We start from the raw sequence: 24095 nt of genomic DNA on the forward strand, positions 1-24095 counted from the left end.
GATCCACAGCCACATCTCCTGATCAGAAGTGGAAAAGCTGTGAAGATTTTGCCCCGCGCCACATGCAAAGTTTGAAGTCAGGAGAAAATAACAGTCTCCATAGGAATCCAGAGAAGTTGGACATGTCTGGGGGAAAACATAATGCACGGTTGCTAGGGGCCGGCTGTTTTCAGTTGAAGCAATGAGTCATCAATATGGACAAAAATAGTTCGCAGCAGCGTGCGGAGCCCAGGCAGAGAATCTCCCAGCACCTTCCCGAGGGGCAGGCGGTGTCTCTCTCTGAACAGAAGGACAGCTCTCGCCACAGAACAAACGCTTGCTCAAAGGGTTTCCCTCCCTCTCCATCCCATCAGACTGCCCTGCCTCCCTCCCAGAAACAGAGGGGCGTCCCATCACAAATGTGTCCCTCTTCTGTGCATCTGACAGTGGAATAAAGAGTACCTCTGTGCAGTGAATGGGTTTATGAGCACTGGAAAGTTATTCAAACCACGAGCGTTAATCCTGGGGTCTGTGGGGGTTCAAGGACATTTGTGGACTTATGAAATTAAGAGCAAATTTTTTGTTTTGTCTTTTTCTTGTGCACTTGCCTGTTACTGATCTGTTAGGAGAAATATATACACAGAAATTTCAAAGAATAGTGCAAGAAACACTTAAAAATCTCTCGTGCAGCTTATAAAGCGAACTCTTGCAAGAAAAGCTGCAGTCGCCCCCTGTACCTCTCCCTGACTGTATTCTCCAACTCCTCTCACTGTAGGAAACCACTCTTCTGAATCTGGTGTTCATTTCCATACAAATAGTTATATTTTGACAAGACACACATTTGTGTAAAAAATATGTATAGGTATTTTAAGCCTTTTATTTTGTGAAAATCTTAGATGTAAGAAAAATGTAGTAAAAATACTGCAGAAAGTTCTGAATAACATTTATCCAGCTTATTCTGGTATTGAAACCTTATATAGCCTTTACATAGCTGTGGAAATCAAGAAATTAACATCGATACAATACTACTAACTAAACCTCAGAACTGTTTAGAATTTTGTCAGTGCAACAATGTATCTTCTATATCTTCATGCATTAGCAAATCTAAAACTGCAAGGTCAGTTTCGTACAGACATGAATTTACTGAGTATTTTTCTAGAACTTGAAATTCTGAGTATATGCACATTAAATGTTGTTAGAAACTACAGCGTTGCCCATGAAAGAGGCTGCACCAATTTATCTGACAGCCCGCCCCCAGCAGATAGAGTCCCTTCTTACCCACATCCTTGTCAGCATTGCCTTTTACCACGCTTTTAGACATTATCATTGTGATGGGGGAAAATGCTACTTCAGCTTTTGAATAACAACCTCATTGAGCTAAAATTTGCATACTACGGATTCACCGTATTTCAGTGTACAATTCAGAGTTTTAGTGAGTTCGAGACTGTGCAACTCTCATGACCATCCAGCTTTCACACGTGTTCAGCACCCATGGCTGTCGGCTGTCGCTCCACATTCCTCCTTCCCCCCACCTCCTGGAAACCACCACCCTGTTTTTCTATCTCTGTGGATTTGCCTGCTCTGGAGATTTCATATACCAGGAACCATATGCTATATGTTCCTTTGTCATGGCTTCTTCCACTCAGCGTTACGTTTTCAAGGTTCATCCATGTTCTAGCATGTGTCAGGGTTTCATTCCCATCTATTGATGAATCACAATTCCCTGTACTGATACATCACCTTTTGTTTATCCATTCATCCTTCAGTGGGCATTTGAGTTGTTTCCACTCTCTGGGTGTTGTGAATAATGCTGCTATGAACATTTACGTGGGACATATGTTTTCATTTCTCTTGGCCATATTCCTAGAAGGAGAAATGCCAGGTCATATGGTGACTCTATATTTAATATTTCAGGGACTGCCAACATGTTTCCCAAATTGCCGCAACATTTTGCAATCCTGTTAGTGATGTGCGAGGCTTCCGAGTCATCCGTGTTCTTGCCAACCACTGGTATTGTCTTTCTTTTTAAAGCTTTAGCCATCCTAGTGGATATAAAATAGTATATCATTGTGGTTTTGATTCATATCCCCCTACTGACTAATTACGTCCAACATCTTTCATGTGTGTTATGTTGGTGTTCTCTCAAAATTCATGTATTGAAATCCTGATCCCCAGTGTGATGATATTTGGAAGTAGGACTTTGGGAGGTCATCAGGTCATAAGACTGGAGCCCTCGTGAACAGGATTCATGCCTTTATAAAAGAGACCGCAGAGAGCTCTCCTGCCCCTCTGTCATGTGAGGAAACAGAGGACAGCGGTCTATCAGACAGGAAGCAGACCCTCACCAGACACTGCATCTGCTGATGCCTCGATTTTAGACTTTTCAGGCTCCAGGACTATAAGAAATAAATGTTTGTTGTTGAAACTACTTGGTCTGTGGTACTGTGTTATATCAGTCCAAGCTGACCAACACAATGTGCTTACTGGCCATTTCTACATCTTTGGATAAATACCTATTCAAATCTTTGACATATTAGAAAAATGGAATTATTTGTTCTTTTGCTGTTGAGTTGTTAGAGTTCTTTACATATTCTGGATACAGATCCCTTATCAGATATATGATTTACCAATGCTTCTCCTATTCTGTAGGTTATCTTTTCACTTTCTTGATGTACAAAATTTTTGATTTTGACAAAGTTCAATTTATTCATTTAAAATTTTTTACTAGTGCTTTTGTGCTTTTGGTGTCATAGTTAAGAAAACAATGCCATCCAGTATCATGAAGATTTACTACTTTCTTTTAAGGGTTTTATATTTTTAGGGGCGCCTGGGTGGCTCAGATGGTTAAGCCCTTGCCTTTGGCTCAGGTCATGATCCCAGGATCCTGGAATCGAGCCCCGCCTCAGACTCCTTGATCAGTGGGGACCCTGCTTCTCCCTCTGCCTGCTGCTCCATTTGTGCTCTCTCATTCTCTCTGTCAAATAAAAAAAAGAGTTTTATATTTTTAGCTATTATATTTTGATCTCAGATATATTTTGAGTTAATTTTTATGTATGGTGTGAGAAAGGAAGTTGACTTCATCTTTTGTTTTGTTTTGTTTTGTTTTTTGCATGTAAATATCAAGTTGTTCCAGCACCATTTGTTGAAAAAACCATTCTCCCATTTTGTTGTCCTGGTGTCCTTGGTAAAAATAAACAGGAAGCTTACTCCATTTCATGTCATTTCTCCAACTTTTTTTTTACTCTCCCTCAAAAACCACCTGCTTTGGCTTATTTTCCAGAGTTCAAAGTAGTTACTTGTTTTGTTTTGTCCAGAGATTTTAATTTTCATCAGTAGGAGAACAGATAGTAGTGAGCATATATGGTTAGTGCAAACCTCCTCCCAAAGATAAACACAAAACCGGCACATGAATGATTATAGCAGCTTTATTCATAATTTCCCAAACTTGGAGGCAACCAAGAGAATCTTCATTGACTGACCTATGAGTCCCTGGAAAGTAGTTAATCACAGAACCGGTCTTTATTTAACCAGACTCAGAGCTTTCCAGTAGTGATAATCTTATCTTCAGGGCATTTGTCAAAAACAATCAGCTATAATTGTTTAGCATCATAGCTGCCTGAGGTGGTCTGAGAATCTACGTCTGTTGACGAACAGAACGTCAATGTTTTCCAAGAGATCATAATGGAACTCAGAGTCAAAACAACATAACATTCACATGTCCAAGATATAATCCAAAATGGCTTAACATCCCAAGAACCAGGAAAATACATCCTCAAGTGAAAAAGCAATAAACAGATGCCAACCACAAGATATCCAGACATGGAGATTATGAGACAAGAACTTTAAATCAGTTATTATCACTATGTTCCATGAACAAATGGTAAATAATTTTGAGATAAACAGAATGATAGAAATTAATAGTAGAGAAATTAAAATTATTAAAATGAACCAAAAGGAAATTTTAGAAAAATAAAGTTATTGAAGTTAAAAATTCATTGGATGGGCTTAACATCAGAATGGGGATGACAGAATAAACTGTCCGTGAACTTAGAGATAGATCAATAAAAATAGTCTGAAGAACAGAGGGCAATTATTTAAAAAAAAAAAAAGAATCTCAGGAAGCAATGAGACTGTGAGGAAATGTCAAAAGGTCTAAAATAAGTTTCACCACAGAACATCCAGATTGATGCAGAAAGAGTGTTTGAAGAGATAATGCTGAAAGCTTCCCAAATTTGGTGAAAGATGTATATTTATAGACTCAAAAAGCTCAATGAACCCCAAATTAAGGTAAGTGCAAAGAAAACAATGCCTAGACATATCATAACCCACTTGTTGAAACCCAAAGATAAGGAAAAATTCTTTAAAACAGAGAAAAATGGCACAAATCATATGGGGAAACAATAATTTGAATGAGCACGGACATCACATTAGAAACCATGAAGACCAGAAGATAAAGGAACAACATATTCAAAATGCTGAAAGAAGAGAACTGTCACTCCAGAATTCTATACTAACCAAAAATATCTTTCAGGAATAAAGGCAAACTTAAGATATTCTCAGGTAAAGGCACATTAAGAAAACATCACTTATAGACCAAAATGTGAAGCACAGTTTTTCATGCCGAAGAAAAATGGCACTTGAGAGAAACTTGAATCTTCACTAATAAAGGAAAAGTCATGACAAATAGTTTGGGTAATATACCTGCCTATTTTTCTTCCTCTGAAGTTCTTTAAACACTTATGACTATTGAAAGAAAAAAGTATAGTATGGTCTGGTGGGGTGTTCAGTGAATGCAGACATCATACTCAAGACAACTCAAACATAAAGATCAGTGGGATGGTGGTCAGAAAGTCTGCAAGTCTTCTACATTTTACTTGAAGTAGGAGATTAACTGTACATCAAATGTAAAAAAAAATGTGCATGCATATTTTAATCCATAAAGCAACAACTAAGAACATCAAGGGATATAGCTGAAAAGCCCGTTGATTAGTTAAAATGAAATACTAAAAATTTAGATTATCCAAAAGAAGGGAAGAAATGAGGATTAAAGGAACAAGAGCAGAGGGAACAAAGCGAAGACAAATAATAATATGGAAGACATAAATCCAACTGTGTCAATACTTACACTAAATGTAAATGGTCTAAACACTCTAACTAAAAGCTAGAGATTATGGGGGGGTGACCAGAGATTGTCAAGGTGGATAGAAAACAGGACCAAACTATATGCCGGTTATAAAAGACACACTTTAAATAGAAAGACAAAGGTCTGTTGAAAGAAATGGACAAAAAAGGTATCCCTGGAGTGAGTGTTGAGCATAAGAAGGTTTGCATGGTTATTGTAATATCATAGCATCACCAGGGACATTTCATTATCATAATCGTAAAAATAACAATTCATCAGAAAGGCTTAGTGATTCAGTTTTTTTTTTATACTTAATAACAAAAGTTCAGATACTAAAGCACATATGGACAGATTTGGAAAATACAGGTAACTCCATACTTAGAGCTGAGCATTATTACACCTCTTTCTACAACTGGTAGAACAAACTGACAAAGAATCTGTAAAGACGGGATGATCCGAACAAGACTATCCACCACCTGTTTCTGGTTAATATTTATAGACTATTCAGTGATTGCAGAATACATACTCTTTTCCTATGTACACGACACATTCACTAAGAAGGCAATATGGCAACACAGGAAACAAGACTTGAAACATTTAAAAAGATCAAAGTCCAGCTAAGTGTATTCTCTGATTCAATTAGAAATCAACAGCAATAAAATATCTAAGAAAACCCCTAAGTATCTAAACACGCTAATGAATAATTCATGGACCAAAGATGAAATCAAGGGGAAATTAGAAAACATTTTGATCTGCAAGACAACAAAATACAGCATATCTAAGTTTGTGGGATGCAGCTAACGCTGTGTTTGGAGAGAAGCCTGCAGCTTTGAGGAATCTGAACTTGGGGAAGAGGTCTACTATGACGGAGATGTGGAATTAGTAGTCCTCAGCACAGATGTAATGAGTCACACCGGGACCTCAGGGAAACACCGACTGTGAGGCGTGTAAACAGATGCAGAAGGAGGGGTAGGAGAGACGCAGGTGGGTGTAGTAGGTCTTATTAGCTTCTGAATTAATTCCACCAGCCACTGGGGTAAACACAATTGTCCTCGATTGGGCTAACAGTTGCGAAGTTCAGCTCAGCTGTAGGCCTTTGGCTGCAATACCCTAAAAGGCCACACGATGGCGAAACAACCTAGGCAAAGCCTCACGGGTCCCTGAACATCCCGGAGGCGCACCCTCTCCTGTGTGCCAGCGCGCATCTTCATCCATCACCAAATTGCTTATTGGATGAACTAGTATTTGCGGAGCTGTTGTCGCATGCCAGGTCCTGGCACTGCCACTGTGAACAAGACACTTTTCTTCCCAGGTGTGGGGTTGGGGTGCAGAAAGACGCAGAGTCGGACAGGATAGTTCCAGAATGGGGTAAGGGCTTGAGGACAGTAGATGTGGGCATTCTGGGGAGCAAGTTGTGGCTGGTGGAGAGGCGGAGCCGCGGGCAGGACACGGCTGTCACTCAGGTCAGGACCGCAGAGCGTGGACCGCCAGGACGTGGCACCATCCACACACCCACTCACGATGCCGTGCGACAGGCTCCGTGCACACATGCGGTCACTTCTCTGCTCTGGTCATCTTTCAGCACTGAAATAAACAGCTTTTGTTTTTCCTCGCTGCCGCTGGACTTTCCTTCTGACGTGTGAATCCAGTTAATCTGAGTCCCCTATCCCTCTGTCTCTGTCCATATCCACCCGTCTGTCCATCCCGCTATCTACTTGGAACCCATTCCAGCTGGGGATCAACCTCCCACCCGCATCTTCTCTAGACCCAAAGAGGCAGGCCTCTCTTGGTATTTTGAATTGGTTGCGCAGGCAAGTCAAATTTGGAGTTTAAATATAGGTAGATTGGGATGTGCTCAGTGATAGAAGAACAGAGAATAAGAAACCAATTTTATGAGTTGAAGTGAAGAAAGTTGGGTTGCCATCTGTAGAGAAGAAACCTCAAGGTTTGGGGGCAAAGTCAGGGCAAAGCGAGGGCCTTCTGTGTCTGGATGATTTTATGGAGAACAGGGACCGTGCCTGCTCTTGCTCTCCTCAAGGAGCAGAACTGAAAAGGCTGTAGGAAGCCAGTTTTGATAGGATAAGAGATAGGTCTTCCTACATTGTGGCTGGGTCAAGGTGCATTGCCTTGTCCGTGGGCATTTAGAGACAGGTGCTGGGGTGGGTGTAAACAGTAGAAGGTGATTGAAATATAACTTCTGAGGTTCTCTATCATCCTGAAATTCTCTGATTTTTAAGAGAAATTGAGACAGGAGACTGGAGATACAGGAGCCAAGGAAAGAAACCAGACAATCTGGCAAAGTTTGGAGTAAAGCAAGAATGTACAAAACGGGGTCAGGAAGCCCAGGAATGGACTCGGGCACTGGAAGCTGCCTAGGCCTGCTTAGTGTGGTCCAGGTGGAGACAGAAGACAGAGGAAACTATCGGCTATCTACCTGTAGCTGTCTGTCTGTCTGTCTATCCATCCATCCATCCACTCATCTATCTATAACTATCTGTCCATCCTCTATCATCTATCTGTCTATCCATCCATCCACCTATGTCTGTCTGTCCATCCATCATCTGTCCGTCCATCCATCCATCATCTGTCCGTCCATCCATCCATCCATCCATTCACCCATCATCTGTCTGCCCATCCATCTATATCTATCTATCCACCATCTATCTATATCTGTCTGTCCAACCATCCATTTATCATCTATTCGTCTGTCTATCCGTCTGTCTATATCTACCTATCATCTATCTATCAATTATCCCTGGGACCCTGGTGCTTCAGGATAATAGGATAAGTTCAGCCAGATTGCAAGGGGCTCAAGAGAGGGGCCGGTCGAGCAGGTAGACAGTAAGGATGCCATGCACATGCGTGTGCCGGGGGCGAGACAGGCCTGGAGCTGACTGGGAGGCGGGATGAAGAACATGTACTTTTATTTCTTCATTTGTTTAAGGATTTTGTGAGTGGGGAGAATTTACCCAGCAGAGTAGGTGGACAGGGGACCACTGAAGATATAAGTAATTGTCAAAAGACCTAATTTATAAACAAAGAGGCCTATCGATATTATGGGAAATCACATCACCATATCTGGTTCAAGGAAAGGTGTTGTGTGTGATGTCGTCATGGCAGGACTGAGTGCGGAAAAGGCGGCTGAGACGCTGGTGAAGGAAGAATCAGAAATCAGAAACCCAAACTGGACTTGAACTCTAGCTCAACCTCCTACAATTGCCAGGATCTCGGGCAAAGGAATCTTGGATTCCCATCCGTCAATAATAATCTATCCTTTGCTACTAGTTGTTAACTGAAGTCTGGCCCGGTGCTAAGTCGGTATTTCTCATGGATCAGTTCTCGGAAGTCTTGTAACTGCTCAGCCAGTGAAATGATCTCCCCAAGTTGAGAGCCCAGCCGGTGCCTCTTCCTGTAGACGCTGGGATACAGGGCCTGCCCTGCTGTTTGCCTCTCACAGTTGTTCTAAGGGTTAAGAAATAAAGGATATTCATTGTATTGTGATTATTATAGTGGGATTATGACCTCCCATAATCTGATAGATATGCTTCTATTAATATAGCCCAATGCTCCAAATGACCATGTTTCACAGTGAGCACGTGACTAAAGTCTGGGCACATTTGATTAATTTGAAACATCTGTGCCACAAGTTTGCTGTAAGGCATTTAGAAAGGTAACCAAAGGAGTCCCTTTTAATGTGTATGACATCATCTCAAACTTGAAGCTGGGTCGGGTAAAGTGCCCTCAGCTGAAAAGATCTTAACGCCTGACCTGGAGCTCACTTTTTACTCCTCCAACTATAGAGAACATTTGTTTTGTTTTCTTTTCGTTTTCAGGCAACATCCTTTCCTACGCGGCTCCTTCCTGAGCCTGCCCCTCCTGTCTGAGAGCCCGCACAACTCACCTCTGCCCGGCCCTCCTACTCCTGGTCCTCACAGCGGGGAAAGACACCTACCCCTTGCCTCGTGTTCTAGAAGCCTGTGATCCACTGTCTCTGAGACTGAAGCCCCCAATGGGGCTGTTTCTGTGTCTCTAACTCCCTGCTGTGGATTTGCTGCTGTTAACCTTGTGCGTGACCTTGCACGGCTCCCCCAGCTGGTTCACGGGTCACGCGTTGGAACCACACGGATGTGTTGGCTCGCGCATGCAACGCGCCCCCGGAGAAGGAAGGTCTCAAGCTTTCAAACCCGGGGATTCACGTGTTTAACTTCTCCCACAGTGAAACCTCCTGCGTGGTGCTGGAGTGTCCCCTGCTGCGGGAGGCAGAGGACCGTCAACAGAAAATAGTGAGTCGTTTATTGCTTTAAAATATGCAGCCAAAGCCAAGAGTACAAAAGGCATTCTGAAGATGAAGAGGTAACTTAAGTTGGGCTTCTCAAGCTGATAAGGGCTATAATTATTTTTTAAAAACCGACGCTACAGTGCTCTTAAGTGCTTATGGGAACATAGTTTTGGGGCCATAAAATGCGTCAGTGGCCTTGCCAGATGATAAGGATGAAATGTGAGCAAAAATAAAACAGTGCATGTCTTGGTGAAGCTCATAGTCCAGTGGGACAGGCCAGTGTTGGTGACGTCATGGAGGGATGAAATGTCATACGGGCTGTGACCAGCTGCATGGGGCAGGATGCCTGGTCAGCGGTGGCTTCTCAGAGTGGGGGCTGACCCTGTCCCAGAAATCAGCCTGCAGGACACTGCAGCTGACCCAGAGCTGGGTCTTTTAGAGGCTTTGCACTTCCTTCCCAGCCTGATTCTTCTACTTTCTTCCCCATCCGTCTCTCCAGCAGACGCCTGTCCGCGGTCTTGCGGGGAGGGGCAGCAGCCTGGAACCCATTGGGACCCCTGGATTCCTGTGAAGTCACCAACCTTCCTGCCCGTTCCCACTCCCGCACAGAAGAGAGTACTTTATGAAGATCCCGCGTCTGTTATTTTAAGGGAATGAAAACACGGTACCTCCCGTCTACATGTGGATAATGCGTGTATATGTAGACAGTTCAAGTGAAACGAAAAATTAAAAATCATTTAAGAAAACTTGCCACCACTGTCATGGTTCAGTCAACTTCCTTTCCAGGTTTCCCTTTGTACAAGTGCACGTGTGTTTTTTTAAACTTTATTGTAGAATAGTTGACAAATAGAATTGTATGTATTTCGCGTACAACGTGATGATTTGATACACGTGCATTTTAGAGTGATTACCGAGACCCAGAGAATCCGCACAGCCACCGGCTCTCCTCGCTGACCTGCGTGTGCATGTGCGTGTGTGTGCATGCGTGTGCGTGCGTGTGTGTGAGTGAGTGTGAGTGCTCTGAGCTTTCCAGATCTACTCTCAGCAATTTCAAGGGTACGGTACTGAATTATTAGCCGTAGTCACGGTGCGGGACAGTAGATCCTCAGAACTTACCCTTTTACAACTGAGCATTTCTACCCTTTTAACCGTAGCTCCCCATCCGCACTCCCTCCCACCCCGGGAACCACCATCCTACTTTTTTTGGTTCCACGTACAGAGTGTGTCATACCATCTTTGCCTTTCTCTGTCTGACTTATTTCACTTAGTTTAATCCCGGCCAGATTTAAACACGTTGTTGCAGATGGCAGGGGCCCTTTCCTATCTGTGGCTGGATAGTGTTCCTGTGTGTGTGTGTGTGTGTGTGTGTGTGTGTGTGCGTGCGCGTGCACGTGCGTGTGTGTGATTCTCTTTATCCATTCATCCATCAAGGACACGTAGGTGGCTTCCGTGTCGTGGCTACTGTGAATAATGGTGCAGTGGACATGGCCATGTAGATACCTCTTAGAGATACTGATTTCATTTCCCTTAGATATGCTGGAAACGGGCGTGCTGGATCCTGCGGCAGTTCTTGTTTTAATTTTTGGGGTGCACACCTATATTTTCCACAGTGGTTGCAGCACGCACTTTCCCATACACAGTGCACCGGGGGTGCCTTTTCTCTTGTCCTTCTGACGGTAACCACCTTAACAGGTGTGAGGTAACACCTCACTGGGGTCGTGGGTTTGCTCTGCATTTCATGGTGGTTAGGGATGCGCCTACTGGCCATGTGGACTCTTGTTGGCAGAAGTGCAGGCACACACGTGTTGGTATCGACCGGAGGTCCCCTTGGAGGATCGCTCTCTTCTTGGTACGACATACCATGGACTTCTCACCCCATCAGGGCTGAAGATGGGATCCTTCTCTCTACCGTGTGTTGTGTCCCACTGAGGGATGTGGTCCTCTGGCAGGGACCCGTCCTGCACCGATGGGCATGAATTCACTTCCAGTTTCTCATTATTTTATATGATGTTCAGGTGAATGAATATCTCTGCACGTATATCTTTTTTTTTTTTTTAACCCCTTATATGTAAGTCACCAGATTCTACCTTTAGTGTCAGTAAGCACGGGGCAAGAAGGTGGTGGGAGGGCCTCACCTCACTTACGCTTCGTGAGGGACACCCCATACCCTTTGCCTCTCCCATCTCCCGTCTGCAACTCAGGAGTCCGCCCAGTGAAGCCCTGGCCCACCCGAAGGGGTTGTGTTCACCAAGTAGAGGAAGAGTAAAAAAACTGTGGCCTGACATCTCCTTACTTGTGGTGATTCATTTTTCTTGTTCTCATTCTCTGGCTATGGCATAGCAGATAAAGCTTTCATTTAGGGAATTTGTAGGGGAAAACAGCTTCCACAAGGAGCCTTGGAGTGAAGGCACCCTAGCAGGGTGAGATACCTCTAGCTTAGGGAATTCTGCAAGCTCCCAGGTCCCAGACAGCCAGGCTTATGCCTCGGAGTGGCATCTTACTGGGCTGCAGCATCCTACAGCTGTTCTGATCATGAGGCTTTTGAAAAGAAGCTGTTGTCCTGCTTGCTGGAAGGGTCCGTTAGCAAACAGAAAGTCACGGTCACTCACTTTGTGCTGTCATTTGTCCTGTGGTAAACTCTGTCCACCGTGCGTGGTTTTTCTCTGAACCTAAGGCAGATTCCTGGTTTGTTGGTTTGAGACAAATCTGATCCCAGAGGGGACACCTGGGGCAGCCGCCGGTGGGAGCTTCAGCTCACCCCAGCAGCCGCGGGTCACTCTGGGCAGAGCCCCTGGGATACGGTGCAGAATTTTACCTCCCTAGAGGACACAGAGCCCTAGGTTTCCTGAGGCATAACATGAAAACACTACATCCTCATGGTTTTTCATTGAGAAGTAGAATTGGTGAATTGTATTTTTAAATGGGGTAAAAGGATACATTTTGCAGAATGGAGTTGCGTAAGTAATTCAGCTTTTTTTTTTTTTAAGAATTTTTATTTATTTGACAGACAGAGATCACAAGTAGGCAAAAAGGCAGGCAGAGAGAGGAAGGGAAGCAGGCTCCCCGCTGAGGAGCTCGACGCGGGGCTCGATCCCAGGACCCCGAGATCATGACCTGAGCCGAAGGCAGAAGGCAGTGGCTTAACCTACTGAGCCACCCAGGTGCCCCAGTAATTCAGTTTTAAAGGGACAGTGCATGAAGACTGACCAGGCCCGCTGAGCGAGGCTCTGGTAACGGTGGGATATGACTTTGCTTCTTGAGCTCCTGACTGTCCAGGAGGGGAGGAAGCCTTGACTTAGGATTTGTTAATGGGCTCACATCAGAGTTCTTGTGCTGAGGCTTCACGCAGGGAACTTGCCAGAATAATGAGGGCTCTTTCTATCCTGATCACGTGGTTTTGATTTAAGGACAGTCCTGCGGGTAGCATTAGTTTGGTTTCAAATTTATCAACAACTGCCCTCCTGGGGCATGAAAATACATTTTCTGTTTATCTTCCTAATTTCTCCTGAGAGATCATTGGTGATCTCCAGCGTAGTGAGGTCCCGCTGCCCCGGGGCCCACGGGAGGTTAGCTGACAGGTGAAGCCACATAAAGCCTCCTAGGTTTGGGCTCTTTGGCCTTTAAAAAAAAAAAAAAATTGGCATTTATTTTATTTAAAATATTTGCATAAGGTAAATTCACTTTTTTGGCCTACAGTTGTATGGGTGTTCATATATAGGGTTTTTGTAGCCAGCGGCACAAAGGAGACAGAGCAGCTCTCACTGCAAAGAATTCCCTCATGCTGCCCCCACCTCTAGCAACCTCGGGCTGGGTCTCTGGCCCCGTGGGCGTTCCTGGGCTCGAGGGTCACGCCTGTGCAGCCACGTGATATGTCCACACGACGCTGGCTGCTGCTTCTGCTGTCAGCGCAACACGCGAGGTTTGCTGTGCTGTCCCTGGGTCTGTAGCCCATGCATCCCCATCACCGGGAGGCATCCGTGCTCTGGATAAACCAGTTTGCTTATCCATGAACCACGGAAGGCCCTTTGTGTCCCTTCCAGTTGTTGGTGATTATGAATGATATTGCTATAAATACTCGCGCACGGGATTTTGCGTAGACACGTGCTCCCTTTCTCTGGGGTAGATGCCCAGAAAGGGGACACCTGCAGGCTGGACCGCGCGGCGAGTGAAGGCGCACCTCCCTAAGAAACCATCCGGCCTTCGGGACGCTTCCGTGCCGTTCCTTCCTCCCGCGGCTCATTCATTTCCAGGTGTTCACGTGCGCTCTAAGCACCGAGAAGCTCCAAGCCATCGCTCTATCCGGACGTTTCTTTTGAAAGCCACGTTGGGTCATGACATTGCTTTATGAGCACAGACAACTCAACAACCGGCGGCCCAGGCAGCTCGCAGGGTCCTTCTACTCTCCCTTCTCCTAGTCAGTAAACCTGCTGATCTGATCTATTTGATTTGATCTGATCTACTGTGTATGAGTTAGGACCGCCCACTTTTCTCTGTCTATACCACCTTCGTCCTGAGCTGGATAATCCCAGCAGCTTCCTGACTTGTTTACCCGTTTTTGTTTTTGCTTTGCTCATCACTGCTCTCTCTAAATAGTAGCCACAACAAACTCTTAAAGGTACAGGTCAATCAGGTCACAACACAGCCCTCAAGCTCCCAGTGGCCTCCAGTGCAACACTAGGCTCATGCCTACCAGTCCAGCAGCAGCTCCTAAAAGTCTCTCTCTGCCCGACCAAGCACCATCTCTGCGCCCCCAGTTGCTGGAACATGCCCGGTTTGTTCCTGCAGCAGGACCTGGGGCCTGGGATGCCCCCTGAGGCCCATCACAACGTCTGTGTTTCTCATCCTTCTGGGCTCCTTCAAGAGCTGGCCCTGACCATACCCCCTGGCATAGAGTTCACTGCATTTTCCTATTGGAACCTGCTTATCTCCTTCACCAGGCTGGAAAAAACCTTCAGCTTCTCAATTCTGTGATTTTTATTTCACTAGAATGACTGGACTTCGGACTCTGCAATGGACATTTACTTTTGAGGGTTGCGTTTTTTTGTTTTGTTTTGTTTTGTTTTTTTTTTTTTTGCAGGTGAAACTAATGTTAATAATACATTAGTAACTTATCAAATATTTCTAAGTTATGGATTTCAACATATCAATATATTTTAATCATATATTTTGAAAATTTTTGTACTTTTGTTTTATTTCTTTTCAGTGTTACAGCGTTCATTGTTTCTGCAGCACCCCCAGTGCTCCGTGCAGTCTGTGCCCTCCATAATCCCCACCACCAGGCTCACCCAAGCCCCCATCCCCCTCCCCTCCAAACCCTCCGTTAGTTCCTCAGAGTCCACAGTCTTTCATGGGAGACAAAGCACGAAGGTGGCATTTTTTAAAAAGACTTTGTTTATTTGGCAGAAAGAGAGAGAGGATGTGAGCACAAGAAGGGGTGTGGGCAGAGGGAGAAGCAGGCTCCCTGCTGGGCAAGGAGCCTGATTTGGGACTCGATCCCACGACCCAGGGATCATGACCTGAGCTGAAGGCAGACGCTCAACTGACTGAGCTGCCCAGGTGTCCCTACCATAAAAATGCAGGTTTGTCAGTCAGGGAGAGAACCAGAGTTCACTGATCACGGTAAACGTAGGTAAGTAGTCAGTGGTGTGTGAGAGTTAAATACATAGGGACGGAACGCACAGACACCGGACATCCAGAGTTGCTGGGTACTGAATATTCGTCAGCCACTAAACACACAAAGGTGCCAAACGTTTATGGTGTACTGGCTAATTAATGCGGAACAGGCATGATACTAAATGTATGGGTCTCTAAATAGTCCGTGTACACTGACTATACAACAGTGCATGCAAATATACACGAAATAGACAACATATACGTACCGAATACTTGTGAGGCCATAATTCAGCCATGTATCGGTGACCCCCATCCTGGCTTCACGTGTTCTCTTCCCAAGAAACACAAATATAACTTGTCCAGTGGAACAACAATGTGCCAGTGGCCAGGGAGCCTCCTTAATGTGGGTCCCCCTCTTCATCAAAAGTCAACTTTGGTCCCATAACAGCATCATCAGTGGGGAAAGCTGATGGAGGAGAAAGAGAGAGAGACAGACAGAGAGAAAAGCAGATAGACAGACAGATAGACGATAGATGGTAGATACCCAGGATTCAGCCGGTCGGCTCTCCCTGCTTGTGCGTCGCCCTAACTGCACTAACTTACCCCATCTCATGCCTCTCGGTGCTTCCGTTGATTTTAGTGACCTGTGTGACGTGACCATTGCATTCTGTCAGTGACCTCTGGGATAGCTGACCCCAGAGTGTGCTTGGCGGCTGCCGTGGCATGGAGGTGACGGCCCACAGGACGTGCTTCTGCTGCACCCCTCCCGGAGGGGCGATAGGCTTTGTGGTTGAATGCCCCACAACTCTTCTCTCTCAAATACCAGGTCTCTGCCCATGGTGGTGAGCCCACTGGCATCTGAAGTTAATCTGCTGAAAAGGAGTTTGAAAAATCTGGAGGCGTATTCTTTTTAAAAAATGTCAGTGGCTTTTATTATTTTGGGATTAAACATCTTTCTTATTATATTATACGAATATATATGCGTCGTAGACAAAGTGCTGATGTATTTGGCTTGAAGTGTTTCACAATTACAAAGTACAATGTTGTTTACCTGTCTTTAGGGATGGGCCCGTGGTCCCAATAAGGTGGGGGAAGCTGCTGGATTGCTTGCAGAAAGTCTCTTTGGTCTCCAGAAAGACACATGCTCTTTTGTGTTCCGTTGCTGCCGTGGACAGATCAAGCACAGAAGCACTTTAGTGACCAAGCTGAGAAAGAAGCCAGTAACAAGGTGTAATAGAGAAATTATTCACCAGACACCTGTGAAAGACAGTGGGGCCAATCTTATCAGAGCTACTGCAGGAGAGGAGAGAGACTTTCCGTAGGACCGAGCTGCACTCCCAACAGAGTGAAGGTGAGTGGGAAGTTAGAGACAAGGAGCAGAGTGAGGGGGCAGCGGCTAGAAAACCAAGAGGAGCCTGAAGAGACACCAAGGGTCAGGGATTCTGGCTCAGCTGACTTAGCAGGATTCTATGCTAACATTGGGCTCAGCAGGTCAAGGGCAGAGGGGCTGGCCAAGGTCAAGTGCCCATGGAAAAGAGAGCTCAGAGGGGCCTGCTTAAGGTTTGGCCAAGGAGAGAGTCTTGTTGGGGGGCAGCTGTGGGGACAGATCCTTCCATGTGAGACCAGCTCTGAGAGACTGTGGTTCCAGTGAGCGATTTACGTCTGGCATTCTTGTCATGAGGTTATAAATTCCCTTACGATTCTAAATCAGTTTGGATCACGTGACTGTTATTATTTTGGTGGTTGTTTCCTTTGTCACTTGTAGCCAGAAAATCCTATCCGAGCAAACACTGCCTGCCACAGAGCAGGCTGTTAGATGTAATTTGGGTGCATAAAGGAAACAGTCATACTCACAGCATTGGGCATCGGTGTTTGAAGTTAATTTGCTTAAGAGGATTTATTTTTATTTTTTTAAAAAGATTTACTTTTATTTTAGAGAGAAAGAGAGAGAGCGAGCAGGGGGAGGGACAGAGCAGGAGAGAGAATCTCAAGCAGACCCCCCACTGAGTGGGGAGCCCGACGCTGGTCTCAGTCTCATGACCCTGAGATCATGACCCGGGCCGAAACCAAGAAACCAACTGAGCCCCCCAGCGCCCCTGATAAAGAGGATTTAAAACTCCATGTGGTTATTCTTTTTACAAATGTTAATGGCTTTTATTTTATTTTTATGAGAGCTCTCCTACACTAAATTTTTACCAATATATATGCATAGTAGGGAAAGTGCTAATAGATTTTACTTAAATTGTTTATCGATTACAAAGAGTTTTCCGATAACATTGTTTAATCGGATCTGCCTTCCCCCGTGAGGTGTGCAGCAGGAGTTGGCACTCCCCCTTCAGAGACTTAGTCAGTCCCCGCTGCACCCGGACAAGGTGCCAGCACTGGTGCTGCTCGCCCCGCGGAATCTGCCCAGGCCACACGAACAGGCTCTCCGGGTCGGAGGTGGGAGGAGACCTAATGTCACAGGCTGCGATGTTTTGTTAAGACGCAGGCATGAGAAGCCGACTCTGCAGATCGTCCAGATGTGAGGCTTCCAGCCACAGAAACAGCCCTTCAGTAAAGGAAAACAATTTGGTGTGTTCTAGAAACCAAGAAGTGCCCCGGGCGTGAGTAAGAGAAACAGGAAATCAAGGTGCGGGTGGAGAAGGCCTGTGAGCCGTGCGGAGACTCCGGGACCATCAGGATTTAGGGGAAAGAGATCAGTTGGGTTGGGGCATAGGGACCAGAGCAAACCAGAAAGACCTGTTAGGTGTTTGTTGCCATGCAGGCCATGAAAGATGAGTGGCCAGACTGAGCGGGAAGGAGGGGGTGGACCGGCATCATTTGGGCACTGGCCTAACTGGGCTTGCTGGGAATTGAGTATGAACACAAAGGGAAAGCGGACGTGGGTACGTGCCTGGGTTTTATCTCTGGTTCCTGAGTAAACAGCGGCCTTGTCTACGGACTGGGTGTCAGGTGCATGTTGGTGTGGGGGATCAAAGCGTTTCTTTCGGACACATGGAGTTTGAGATGCCTGTGATCCCTGTTGGGTGTTCAGAGAGCGGGAGGGAAATCGAGGTCAGAGGAGGACATGTGGAGTCTGCAGCGTGTAGTGGCCGTTGGATTTCTGGGAGACATGGAAAGAAGCCTGAGGGTCCACACCCTGTCTTACAGGTGGGGGAGGGGCGGAGGAGCTCACCGAGAGACCGAGAGAGACCCTGTCCACGTGGGGAGAGCCAGAGGAGGTTGGAATAGAAGCTGGGGGACAAGGGTGTTTCCAGGATGGGGTTGTCTCCTGGGAAGATGCGGGTAGAAGTGGAACAAACGGCGGGTTGGGCATGTTGGATGGAAACCAGCGGGGGGAGAGGAGTGAGTGGGAAGTAGAGATGAACACAGAGTATCGGTGAATCCACAGAAGGCTTGTCTGCCAGGAAAACAGAGACAGAGGGCCTCGCAGGACTGGGGAACGACCTTGTCCTAGAGGGAGTCTCCCGCAGAAACGCAAGCACAGACCAGACGGTCCTTGGGCACAGGGGAGAGAAGGTGGCGCAGGGGACCCTGAGGACAGCCAGCATCGCCAAGTCTCAGAGCCCCGCTGACAGCTCCGGAGAACAACCCTCTCACAGAGGAAGACACTGGGTCTCAGAGACAGAATGACTGTCCACAGCGACGGGGACAGCAGGACTCAGGGGCAGCTGGCTTCCCACAGGGGCTCATCCCACGGTGCTGGGGCTGCATTCCTCGGGGGCTGACGGAGGGACGCCTGCCCACCGCTTCAAGATAAAATAGCAAAAGATGAGCGTGAACACGTCACCAACTTCCCTCCACACGTTGGCAAGCGCACAGCTACGCTGACTTGAATCTGAGCGACTCCGTACACAAGGCCTGGATTAGCAGGGTGTGCGTGTGATTTTGGGGTGACCATTAGAAAAACTCTGAACTCACGATTTCTGCCCCCCCCCCCCCCCCCCCCCCCCCCCCCCCCGCTCAGGGAAGCTGCAGGGTCCCTTGCGAAGCTGGGCATCTGGAAAGCTGGCTGGGCAGGGTACCTGTTTCCTCCCACGCTTCTCTCGGCCCGTCCAATTTTTCTCAGCCTGTCGTTGTTCCTGACAAGATTGAAAAAGATGATTCCACATCTTTATCAAATAAAAATGTGCAAATTTGAAGCTAAGTCCTATGTATGTCCGGTCCGTTTTTAGAGGTAGAGGGGCTCCCACAGGTGATACCTTTCCTGATAGGAGCCTTTCCTGCCCACCATGGACTCAGTTCTCTCACACTTAGAGAAATCAAACGGTGTGAGCTTGCCCAGGTAAGCTTTGTTTACTAGTAGGGCTGTTATTTCAAGTACACAACGACACAGATTGAAACAGGATTCGAATCAGGGTCATTGTAACACTAAGTAAGAACCGTAGGCCGCTCCCCAGAGCATGAGTCTGGGGGCCCGCGGTCATTCTCACTCTGGCTGGAACCAAAAATCAGGTCCCCAAAGATGGCATTAGTAGCACACAATTGTGTAAAACTCTAAAAAAAACCATTTTGGTGTTGTCAGCCAATGGTTTCACGTGGTTGCAGTTCCCATGTTTGGAGTTTGGAACACACAGCTGGGCAGAAGCCCTGGGGGGTATGACTGTCCTCTGAGAACAACATATCCATTAACCACCAGTGTCTCTCCTGGACACACAAATACACACACACACTCACACACAGCCTCCATGTACAACCACACACAACCATGTGCATATCCCCCTTACACACATCCACAACCACACACAAACACACACACACACTCGGGGCCTTCTGGTTGGGTTCTTCTACGTCAAGACGGGCAATGGATGTAGGTTTGCTCTTGGAGTAGAATGGCCCTTTGGAGGACGGCTCTCCCTCCCACTATCAAGTCACAGACCTTTCCTGACCTTCCCGTGTTTACTAGAGGATCGTATCTACCTCCAGGCTATTGTGAAGGTCATCTGATAAGCATCATCTTCTCCATCTGTTAAACCTCCCCTCCACTTTCCAGGGGCCACATTGCTAGGACGTGTGTGGTTCAGGAGAGGTAACATTTCTGCAGGTACCTGCCTCCCCAGGCAGGAGGTGTGGTCCGAGAACATCTCGGGGCTCTTCCAGCCGTGGTCCGAGAACATCTTTGAGTTCTTTCAGACTCCGCGTTCTGCCGCACTTCCCCACACAGTCTGGACGCACTCTTCAAGTCCGGTGAATTCTTTGTTGTTCAGACCAAGCCAGCAATCACTGAACACCCAGGAGAGGCACCAGAGAGAATGCCGTGTCTCCTTCCCGCTGGGCCACTGCAATCCCGGGGTCCCTGCAGGCCGGGCAGCCACTCGACTGGCTTCTTCCGGATGGACAAGGCCATGTCCGCTCTCCCAGGCTGGTCTCTGCAATGCCATGCTCTGTGCCTCTCCCATTCTCTGCCACCTGAGCACAGAGCACCAGGGGCCCCGAGTCTTCGGGGGCAGAGGAGCCACTAGACAGATGACCCCCGGGCCCCAGAACGATGACGTGCAGCCTTCAGTTTCATGGCCACCAGACGCAGCAGACGCGCCAGACCACCTCCTCCGGGGAGGCGGCCGTATTTGCTGAATCAAATGGAGGAGCTATGACCTCGTAGAAGTAAGCGTGTGGGAATGGACGCCGGGAAACCTGGGGCAAAGCATTTAAACAGACGGGAGTGATATTCCTCTTCTTAGCCCTTCTGACCCACGGAAGCCCGAGGGAGTGATGACTGAAGGTGGAGATCAGGAGGAGACCCAGCAAAGGAGACCGAAAGGCAATACACAGTTCCTGCTGTCCTGCCGTCTTTCTAAAGCCACAACTGAACACACTCGGACTCTGGACAGGCACTTAGGGTTTGCATTGTATTTCACTTCGAGAAGGACGCACTGTGTCGTACACATATTCCGGTCAGCCTGCCCAGCCGGCCCTGCAGAGCCACCGCCCCTTCAGGAGAGTCAAGGTGTCGGGCTGTCCCCTTGCCGCTCACAGTGGGACCCTCCACTAACGGAGTCAGTGCCTGCAGGGAGCCGGTGAGCCACACAGAGTCTCTGTTCTGACCCCGGCGCTGAGCCCTCAGAATCCGCGGTTTTATGAGACACTCAGGCGTCTATACGCATGTGAAATTTGAAAATTTAATTTCTTCCCCTCCCCCGTGTCACAACACCTTACAAGGAGGTGGTACCGGGCCACCCGCCTGATGAAGTAAGAGACCGAAGCCCCGAGAGACTGGGTCTCTCCCCGAGAGCAGGAGCATAGTCCTGGGCTCTGCGGTGGAAACCCACGAGGTTTACGTGCTCAGCGGCTTCAATCTGTACGACGAGCCTCGCCATCCTCTCGCTGCCTTTTCTCCGACTCTCTGAAGTACGTCTCTGACCCACCCGGTGCTTGGAAGGAGTGGATTTGCGTTTCTTTCCCTGAGAGCCTAGAATGTCTGCAAACCACGAAGCAGGCCGCGGGTGACCTGCCATGCGGCCGCGGGTGACCTGCCATGCGGCCGCTGTCCCAGCGCCTGTCTTAAATGGGTCCTGGTGAGTCTCTGCGGGTGTCGGCACTTCCCAGAGTCCATCACGGACTGGCGCAGGGGCAGGAGCCGAGCCCGTGAGGTTGGTTCAAGGTGCGATCCCGGCTCTTTGGTAACAATGAGCAGATGATTGCGGCTCCCCTGGGTGTGGGCCGGGAGCGGCCCTTCTCCGCCCTCGCTCCCGAGGGAAAGGGGACCCGACCGTGCGAACCGGAGCAGATGTCGGCCTTTCGGCTGGATCTGGAAAGGTACTTGGAGGCTTGTAAAAATGGCCAGTCGTGTGACATGACTAATTTCGGGGAAGCTGGGGTTGTGTACTTTTTTCCAAGTCAAGGTTCTATAAAGATTCTACTCACACGTATGGGAAAACCTGAGAGCTGTGTCTCTTAGAACATGTGGACTTCTCTCCTCCACAGAAAGGCGGGAGTCGGCACTTTACCAACCGTAATAGTTACGGGCAGGCTTTCAAAGTTTCAGAAAGGCAGTCGATTTTATAATATTGATTCCAAAATTCAGATTTTTTTCCTTCCCCAAGCTGTTTTAACAGTCAACAAAATTGGTCAGAGGCGCCTGCTAAGCAGCCCCGAAGTATTCTTAAAGGTGTGGAAGGGTTTCATCTTCTGTTAAAAGCAGATGCAAACGTGAAAGAAGAAAAGGGAAAACGGAAGATCGGAGAAGGCCTCGACTTTGAGGCTCCTGGATTCAGAACGCTTGGGTCATGGCCGTCCCAGAGTAAACATAACCTCGGATGTGCTGCCCCCTCTCTCCTGAGCCCACCCTGACGGTAACATGCCCAGAGTGTGAGCGTGTGTATCCCCTCTAGATGTGAAACCACTGTCACGTCCATGACCGCTTTGAATTTCTATAGTCATCTTACCAGTGAGGGACCGCGATCCCACATCTACAGGTGAGCAAACGGGCTTCTCTTGGATAAACAGTTTGCCCGTCCAATTGATAAGCAGCAAATTCCAGGTAAGTATTTATTATTTTAAAAGTACATTGTTTTGAAAAATCTGTTACAATCCCCAATGGCTCAAAAAAAGATAAGCTCAGAATATTTCATATGTTTATTAGCATTTAATTTTTTTAATGCTTGCTATACATAAAAATCACCCTTAAGAAAAAGAGGATGGGTGTTACTTGATTAACTCAGGAGTATTAAATCTTATTTCCCATTTCATTAAAGGTAATACGGTACAATTAATAATAAAAGTCCTTTTGGGCGCCTGGGTGGTTTAGTCAGTGGGCGATGGACTCTGGGTTTAGGCTTAGGTCCTGATCTCAGGACCCTGAAGTCGGGGTCCGCCCTGGGCTCTGTGCTTACCGGGAAGTCGTGAGATCCTCTCTCTGTCTCCCTCAACCTCTCCCCCTCGGGCTCTCTCTCTGTCTCTCTAACTCTCTAAAATAAATAAATAAAAATAAATTAAATAAAATTCCTTTTATTGATGTCAAGATTGTGAGAGTGATTAGTACATGAACCAGCAACCCATGACCTTCTGTGTGGACTCAAGAAGGAACCTTTGCCGTGTTAAATCTACCAAAATTAGAGACCAGTCTATTTACCTTTATTATTTTGGAGATCAATTTACCATAAATTGTAAAATGTGGTTTCCAGCAGGCAACGTAGCTGACTGAGGAATTCTAAACATGAAGGACTTGCTACACTTGCCAAGTCTTCGTCTCCTGTCCATGCCTTTCATCCGCATTGCGCGACGCTCCACGTAGATGTGTAGATTTACGGGAAAAAGGACACATGCGCATCTCCTCACAGGCTGCTGAAAGCCCAAGTCTACACTAGAACTCCGCTGCTCACAATGTGGTGGGAGGGAACCCTCAGTGTTTCCCAAGAGAACGGGAGCCTAAAGTTCAAATACGATTTGTGTGCTTTTTAGGACTCTGTACTATCTGAAAGTCAAAGAGCCCCACACTAATTTGTGTCCTTTTTATGTCTTTACATATTTTTCCCTACCTTTTTTGTGTTTCTATATTTACACATTTTGATCATTTTGATCCTTTGAGGTCATAGGTATCAGTCTCTATGAAACTCCCCCTCTCCGAAATTTAGAGGGATGCATTATAAATATACATTGTTATGATTTTTTATAAAATAGTATTTAAGAAAGGGTTTATTTTAAAATTTTTACATGCTTTTAAAAACATTTATAGAGCAATTTTTCTGGGTACTATTGATTAATTCATTTTCAACAATATATTAGTTGCTTATTTGAGAGCGAGCGAGCGAGCGAGAAGAGGGCCGGGGAGCGGCAGTGGGAGAGGGTCAGGCAGACTCGCGGCTGAGCGGGGAGCCAGACCCAGGGCTCAGTCAGTCCCAAGACCCCCGAGATCAGGAGACGAGCAGAAGTCAGATGTGTGACCGACTGAGCCAACGGGGCGCTCCTTAATTAATTTGCTACTATGAGAACTTTTGAATACTTTCACGGGCTGGAAGCAGTTCTGGGGAGATTGACTTAAGGACACAAACATGCAGTCTACCCTGAAATGTATCCAAGAGTTGGAAAGAGCTAAGATGGAAACCACCAGATCAGTAAAATAATATTTAGTAGGAGTTTACTGTACATGTAAGTACACTT

Source organism: Mustela lutreola, chromosome 6 (assembly GCF_030435805.1).
Source record: "Mustela lutreola isolate mMusLut2 chromosome 6, mMusLut2.pri, whole genome shotgun sequence".
NCBI lineage: Eukaryota > Metazoa > Chordata > Mammalia > Carnivora > Mustelidae > Mustela > Mustela lutreola.